The following is an 8,578-nucleotide window of genomic DNA, read 5'->3' as shown; positions in this document are numbered from 1 at the left end:
GGACAGTGAAAAAGTTGGCTTAAAACCCAACATTCAGAAAACTAAGATCATAGCATCTGGTCCTATCACTTCATGGCAAATAGATGTGTAAACAATGGAAACAGTGAAAGACTTTATTTTTTGGGCTCCCAAATCACTGCAGATGGTAACTGCAGCCATGAAATTAAAAGACGCTTACTCTCTAGAAGAAAAGCTATGACAAACCTCAGTTCAGTTCAGTCGCTCAGTCGTGTCCGACTCTTTGCTACCCCAAGAATCGCAGCACGCCAGGCCTTCCTGTTCATCATCATCTCCCAGAGTTCACTCAGACTCACGTCCATTGAGTCCGTGATGCCTTCCAGCCATCTCGTCCTATGTCGTCCCCTTCTCCTCCTGCCCCCAATCCCTCCCAGCATCAGAGTTTTTTCCAATGAGTCAACTCTTCTCATGAGGTGGCCAAAGTACTGGAGTTTCAGCTTTAGCATCATTCCTTCCAAAGAAATCCCAGGGCTGATCTTCAAAATGGACTGGTTGGATCTCCTTGTAGTCCAAGGGACTCTCCAGAGTCTTCTCCAACACCACAGTTCAAAAGCATCAATTCTTCAGTGCTCAGCCTTCTTCACAGTCCCAACTCTCAGATCCATACATGACCACAGGAAAAACCATAGCCTTGACTAGATGGACCTTAGTCGGCAAAGTAATGTCTCTGCTTTTGAATATGCTATCTAGGTTGGTCATAACTTTTCTTCCAAGGAGTAAGCGTCTTTTAATTTCATGGCTGCAGTCACCATCTACAGTGATTCTGGAGCCCCAGAAAATAAAGTCTGACACTGTTTCCACTGTTTCCCCATCTATTCCCCATGAAGTGATGGGACCGGATGCCATGATCTTCATTTTCTGAATGTTGAGCTTTAAGCCAACTTTTTCGCTCTCCTCTTTCACTTGCATCAAGAGGCTTTTTAGCTCCTCTTCACTTTCTGCCATAAGGGTGGTGTCATCTGCATATCTGAGGTTATTGATATTTCTCCCAGCAATCTTGATTCCAGCTTGTGCTTCTTCCAGCCCAGCATTTCTCATGATGTACTCTGCATATAAGTTAAATAAGCATGGTGACAATATACAGCCTTGACGTACTCCTTTTCCTATTTGGAACCAGTCTTTTGCTCCATATCCAGTTCTAACTGTTGCTTCCTGACCTGCATACAGATTTCTCAAGAGGCAGGTCAGGTGGTCTGGTATTCCCATCCCTTTCAGAATTTTCCACAGTTTATTGTGATCCACAGAGTCAAAGGCTTTGGCATAGTCAATAAAGCAGAAATAGATGTTTTTCTGGAACTCTCTCACTTTTTCCATGATCCAGTGGATGTTGGCAATTTGATCTCTGGTTCTTCTGCCTTTTCTAAAACCAGCTTGAACATCAGGGAGTTCAAACCTAGACATATTAAAAAGCAGAGATATTACTTTGCCAACAAAGGTCCATCTAGTCAAAGCTGTGGTTTTTCCAGTAGTCATGTATGGATGTGAGAGTTGGACTATAAAGAAAGCTGAGTGCTAAAGAATTGATGCTTTTGAACTGTGGTGTTGGAGAAGACTCTTGAGAGTCCCTTGGACTGCAAGGAGATCCAACCACTCCATTCTAAAGGAGATCAGTCCTGGGTGTTCATTGGAAGGACTGATGCTGAAGCTGAAGCTCCAATACTTTGGCCACCTGATGCGAAGGGCCAACTCATTGGAAAAGACCCTGATGCTGGGAAAGATTAAAGGCAGGGGGAGAAGCGGATGACAGAAGATGAGACAGTTGGATGGCATCACCAACTCGATGGACATGAGCTTGAGTAAGCTCTAGGAGTTGGTGATGGACAGGGAAGCCTGGTGTGCTGTAGTCCATGGGGTTGCAAAGAATCAGACACAACTGTTTGACTGAATTGAACTGAACTGATGTGGAAATACCTCCCAACCTATACCTCCAACAATACATGGTTATCTTACCAGTGTCAGAAAAGGTTTTCCAATGAAATCTCTCTTTACCCTTTCCATCTCCTCTTACTGGCAATCCTGCCAGTGTTGGACAGGTTAGAAAGGAATATAACTTATGCTAAAAACAAAAGAAAATAAATCGAAAGACAAAAACTGAGGTTCCCAAGAAACAGTTTTTGCCTTAGTATTGCCCGACTCATTAGCAGACCCCACGGGACTCTGTTACCACCCCAGGGTGTACAGTCACTGTGCAGGACTCTGGGACACCAGAACCTGGCCACACAGCTTCAGCTATGGACACTTGCCCAGGCAGCCTGTATGTGCTTGCCCCCTGTGTCTTTATGAGCAACAGTACACTTGTGACTGGCCAAAATGCCCTCCTGACTTCAGTCCAGACCTATTCTGATCGTATCACAAAGCCTCCCCTATAAACCCAGGTACATCCTAGGAACATTTAGCTACAAATAACAGATCCTCCAACTAATCCAGGTTTAATAATACATATGTCTCACATTATAAGAAATCACATGGTAGGCCCCATATTTAGGCAAGAAGCTCAACAACGCCAGCAGGGACTCTAGTTCTTCTGTCTCTCTGCTCTACCACCATTAATGTTGTCTTTCATCCCCAGATCATTGCTTCATGATAGCAAGATGGCTGCAGCAGCTCCAGACATTGCTCCTGTAGTTCAAGGAGGAGGAAAGAACAGGAGAAGGGAGGGTAGTCCCTGAGTCAGAGAAGGTAATGCTTTCTCAGAAGCACCAGCAGATTTCTGTCTATGCTTTGTTTGCCGGAAGTGTCACGTGGCCACCTGTAGCTTCAAGTGAGTCTGAAGAGGTCAATATTTTTAGCTGGTCACGTTACCTGCCTGGGAATAATTGGGATCCTGTTGGTTAGGATGTGGGCAAATGGATATTGGGCTGGCAATGAACAGTGCCTGCCCAGTGGCTAAGTGAGGAGACCGGAATTTCCACCCAGTGGGGAGGTCTGTGCAATGAGAAGTAGTACATTTTTTGTGAGGAGGGGCTGCACACACCACTGGGCCCTGTATGCTTTGTGTTTTGAAAATTTATAGGTCTTACTTCTAAAACTCTCTCATTCTTCAAGGACTGTTCAGAGAAGTTTAGTCTAAAAGAATTGACATGGGGCGTCCCTGGTGGTCCAGTGGTTAAGATTCTGAGCTTCCAAAGCAGGGGTCCAGGTTTGATCCCTGGTCAGGCAAAAGGAAAAAGGGGCGGGAGAGGATAAGATGGTCAGATAGCATCAACGACTCAATGGACATAGTCTGAGCAAACTCCAAGAGATAGAAAAGCCTGGCATCCTCAGTCCATGGGGTCACAAAGAGTCGGACCTGACTGAGCAACTGAACACATAGGGAATTCAGATTCCACATGCTGCGTGGTCCAAAAAAATAAAGAACCGACAACGTCAGATGCTGGCGTATTTGGCAAAATGCGATTCCGTCCAGGATGACTGGAGAATTCCCCACGCTGGGAACTGAGAGATAGGTGCAGGAGACTGAGCAAAAGGCAGAGGTGGGGTGTCTGCAGCGTGGCAGCTTCCCTGGATGCAGAAGAGGGTCTCCGGGCTGGGCGGGGGTCCCCCGGGACCCCCACCCCAACTCCCAGGTCCCAACGCTTGACCCTGCTGTGTGCTGCTTTCAACCCAGGCACTCTGGCTTTGACCACAGTGGGGCGACCTCACCCCTCACCATGACCTCATTCTGGATACAGTCTCCCTGACCTACTTTTATCCCTGAAGTGTAAACTGGAATTCCAGTTGTTGAAAACTTACGACAAAAAGAGGCAACTCTTGACACCACCCTGGGGACTCGCATCAGCCATGGATGGCTGTGACACGGCCCGCCCTGCATGCTGGAGGAAACTCGGGCTCTCACTGATCCTGGCCACCCCGTGAGTCCCCAGGCCACACTGTCACATGCTCCCCTAGACAAGACCCACCTGTGGCAAGGTTCCCCCCCAGGACTGTGGTCTGCAGGTGTGTGGTCATTGACCAGAGTGAGGCTACGCCTCGACCTCAGTCTCTGGAGGCAGCAGGGAAGCCGAGGTGTCGATAAGCTGAGTCACAGAACCCAGAATGGGAGATGAGTGATGGGATAAAGCACCCCGGAAGGATACACAGTTCATCTGTGTCTGCCTCAGATGAGCCTGGGTCCTCTGAGGGGCGGGAGCTGGGAAGGGCCTGCTGATGACTTGGCAGCATCTTCCCGTGTTGGTCCCGGATCCACCCATCTGAATGCGTGTGTTGCCGTCTCCTGCCTAGGTCAGCTTGTGCCTCCCCAGGTGGTGAGCAGCCCTGAGACCAGGTACCCGTCCCTCCTGCCTCAGGCCTAACCTGCCCCAGGTTCCTGCTCTGGGGGCCAGCTCAGAGCCTCACTGCACTGCCTCCAGCTCCCTGGCCTCAGGCTTCTTGGGCCCTCCATCCTTTATGAGGATCTGGGTTCCAAACCCAAGATTGGCCCACACCTGGGAATGAGGGACCCCCATGGGGAGAGCTGGGAAAGCACCTCTGAGCCAGAGGAACTTGAGGTCACATGGAAATGCTGTTTTCAGCTGAAGAATCCGTTGTCACTGGGTGGACACTGGGTCTGTGCATCCTCACAGGCAGATGGGTGCCCCTCAGAGGGGCCTGGGGTCCGACCACAACCCTGCTCCCTCCTTTTCCTGTCTTTGTTCCCTTCTCCAGCTCTGATTGTATCTTCAAATGCTACTGGACGTCTACAAGCCCCGGAACAAGATAAGTCAGTAATAAACAGAGGCAGTCCTGGGTTTGGGGAAGTCCCAGGCACGTCCCCTGCTTGGGGAAGGTAGGCATGTCACCACAGTGCCAGGCCAAGTGGGTCAAAGGCAGGCACCACGCAGATCTCTTCCCTGCCCAGAAAGTACACACAGGCTGCTGGCCCTCCTATAACCTGCCCAGCACGGCTCTATGTTTGGGTGGTTTGGGGATGTGTTCTGGTTCTCCAGTGGAGCTTCCTCAGGTCACCATTATAAGTGCAGACAGACAGAGATGCAGGGATACAAAGACAGAGATAGAGACATTTGGAGTGTTCTCCTGATGGACCAGGAGGCCCTGCTCCAGCCTTGTTCATCGCCCACTTTGGGGCTGCCCCAGCTCCGGTCCATCCTGCCTAGCATCAGTGTAGACTCAAGGGCAGTTTCCTGATGCTTCCAGCGCCCAAGGACAATGACTCAGCAGACAGGGATGAGGGATGCTCCCTGACTGGGTGCACAGTTGCGCCGTGCATGGAGAAAGCACTCGCCCTCCCTGCTCGCAGGGTGTGGAGGAAGTGGTCCTGGGGTGGCTATCCTGGTGGCAACTCCCCTGACTCACCCACGAGGCAGAGCTCACTTGCACCACTGGCCCCATCATTCTGTCCTTCCCAGGTATTCTGTGTCTGGTTGCACCTGGGTGACTCACTGGGCAGGAACTCTGAAGGAAGAGAGGGAACTGGGTCATCCTCAGTATGGCGGGGAGGCAGGAGGGCTGTCAGGAGCCCACTGCACAGATAAAGAAACAGGCCAGCCTCCTCCCTGCCTGTCCTCTGACCTGTCCACAGAAGCCTCCTCTCTGCCCTTCTCACGTCTGCTGCCCTCCACCTGGCCCCGAAGGAGGATGCCCCAGACTCCTCGTCCCCTTCCACATCCTCCCACGTGGCCTCTATCAATTATCCCCTTCAAGGCTGGCGTCTGTCTTCAAAGCCTGGGAACTGCCCAACAGCGTGTGGGTCTACTGTAAGAGAACCCAGAGACCCGAGCACCTTTGGGGGCAAACCCAGGGGGCCCTGAGCTATTGGAGTGGATTTCCCAGGTGGGAGAAGCCCACGGACAAAGGGGCCTGGCAGACTACAGTACATGGGGTCGCAGAGTCGGACAGACTAAGTGACTAAGCACAGCACCACCCCGACGCAAGGAAGGAAACTTAACCCCCATCCCCCTCTCCTGGGGTTTCATCACTGAGTTTGGTGGGTTTTGTGGGCAGAATCGTGCTGATATGGAAAGCCAAGACCCAGCATGTTATCTGGAATCTTGTCCTCAGGAAAAAGCAGAGTGGCTGGCAGTCACTCCAGACCCCACCCCAACTGCTTCCACTTCTCCTGCCCTTGAAGGGACCCTTTGTGAACAGATATGATGAATGTAACACTGGCCTCCGTTCATTGATTTTGCAAACCACATGGCAGGCCTCATTCCTAGACAAGAGGGTGGCCAAGAACTTGGAGCCCAAAGGGGACCTCAGGAGAGCAGATGTGTTTTCAATCAGTCCAGTCACTCGGTTGTGTCCAACACTGCGACCCCATGGACTGCAGCATGCCAGGCTTCCCTGTCCATCACCAACTCCCAGAGTTTGCTCAGACTCACGTCCATCAAGTCGGTGATGCCATCCTCTGTCGTCCACTTGTCCTCCTGCCCTCAGTCTTTCCCAGAATCAGGGTCTTTTCTAATGAGTCAGTTCTTCACATCAGGTGGCCAAAATATTGGAGCTTCAGCTTCAGCATCAGTCCTTCCAATGAATATTCAGGACAGATTTCCTTTAGGATTGACTGGTTGGATCTCCTTGCAGCCCAAGGGACTCTTAAGAGTCTTCTCCAGCACCACAGTTCAAAAGTATCAGTTCTCTGGGGCTCAGCTTTTTTTGTGGTCCAACTCTCAAATACATACATGACTACTGGAAGACAGACCTTTGCTTGCAAAGTAATGTCTCTGCTTTTTAATATGCTGTCTAGGTTGGTCATAGCTTCTAAGGAGCAAGCGTCTTTTAATTTAATTAATATGTGTCTTAGCACTCAAAAAAAAAAAAAAAAAGAAGAATTAGTGACTTTACCATAAGGAATGAACAGATTTTTAGGGTTTTGAGGACCACGGTAACATAAGCGATTAAAACGTATATGCTGTAGACATTTTCTCTGAAGGAAAGGAGATTGCAATCAGTACTGTTACCAGTTCCGTCAGTAGATGTAGATGACTTGGAGGAACGGCAGGGCTCTGTACCTCATGCTCGACTCCCGTAAGGGGAATTAGGGTGGCACAGGTTCCTGTGCTGCTTGGCTGGCTCTGGGCTCATTTTCTTGGCTGGCTCTGGGCGAGGTGAACGCAGGGGAGGTGGTCACTAGGAAACACGTGGACTTCTCCCTGGTGACTGGGGGTTTCTGTGTCTGCTGAAAACTCTGTATCCACAGCTGGGGCCAGTATCTCTCCTGGGGCCCCGGTCTGCTCCTGGGCATCAAGGCTGATCCCCCGTGTCCAGAATGGGGCTCCAGGCCCCCTGAAACGCCTTCCTCTTCCCTGTCATCGTAGTGAATGAGGCGCCACCTGCTCCAGTGAAACCTCAGCACCATCCTTGACTCCTGTGTCTCTCACTTCTGCAACCCAGCAACCATCAGATGCCCATGTTGCTCCCTCCAGACCTCAGATCCTTCCCCTTCTCTCCGCTCATCCTGCTCCAGCCCTGATCCAAGTCATCACCTCTTCTTCCCCAGACTATCGTGATGAACTTTTTACAATTCTTTTTATTAATTAAAAATATTTTATTGAAATATAGTTGATTTACAATGTGTGTTTATTTCTTCTGTATAGCAAAGTGATGGTTACACATACAGACAGACAGACAGAATATTGAGTATAGTTCCCTGTGCTATATAGCAGGACCTTGTTTGTCCATCTAACATATAATAGTTAGAAGCTGCTAATGACAAACTCCCATTCCTTCCCTCTGCCTCCCTCCTCTCCACTGGTAACCACAAATCTGTTCTCTATCTGATGAACTTTTAGTTTCCTTCCCTACACTGACCTTGACCCTTTCTATACAGTTTCTCCGCCACCGTGATCAAACTCTTACAAAACACCCACTGCTTCATCCTTGTGTGGCATCCAGGGGCTTTAGGATAATGTGAAGTTTCCAAATTGGAACCTTCCTGCTCCTCTTGCACAGTTCACCTTTGTAAGGTGTGGTATTCAGACAACGCCAGCCAGGTGACTAAAACTGAAAAGAAAAGAAGGAAAATCCTTTATTTAATCCTTTATGAGTTCTCTATACACAGCATGACTTATTCCACATCATGTGGAAAGACTGATTCAAATCCCCCTCCTATCTCTCAGTAGCTACCCAAAGTCTCCTGCCCGACACTCCCCCTACCTCCCACCAACCCCGCCACCCTTCGCCCAGTCTCACCCCTGCTCCAGCTGTGAGCACCACTGCTTTTCTCTAAGCCCTTCCCCACAGCCACCATGCCATGGAGTCCAGAAGCTGAGCAAAGAGCAGGTGGTTAGCCAGAGTTGTTGGGAAAGAGTCTTACTGATCACATCCTCCATCTTCTCCTGGGGGTCTGCTGTCTCCATCCTCACTGCCTTCTTGTTTGTTTAGACTTGCTTTGACTCAAGCACCAAAGACCCATAAACTTAATAGGAATCTTGCAATCTTGTTCTAGTTTCTCCATCTCTCCAGGGCCCCAGAATTTCTAGATTTTAAAATAAAATCCCGTGGAATCATGGCCTCTCTTATAGCTTTGTCCGACCAAGCAGCTGCTAAATGGATTCTCCAGAAGTCACAGACACAGCCTCCCCCTGAAATGTCAACTCACAGCTTCAGGGCTGTTGATGCAGCT

Source organism: Ovis aries, chromosome 1 (assembly GCF_016772045.2).
Source record: "Ovis aries strain OAR_USU_Benz2616 breed Rambouillet chromosome 1, ARS-UI_Ramb_v3.0, whole genome shotgun sequence".
NCBI classification, from domain to species: domain Eukaryota; kingdom Metazoa; phylum Chordata; class Mammalia; order Artiodactyla; family Bovidae; genus Ovis; species Ovis aries.
This window is presented reverse-complemented; position numbering follows the sequence as displayed.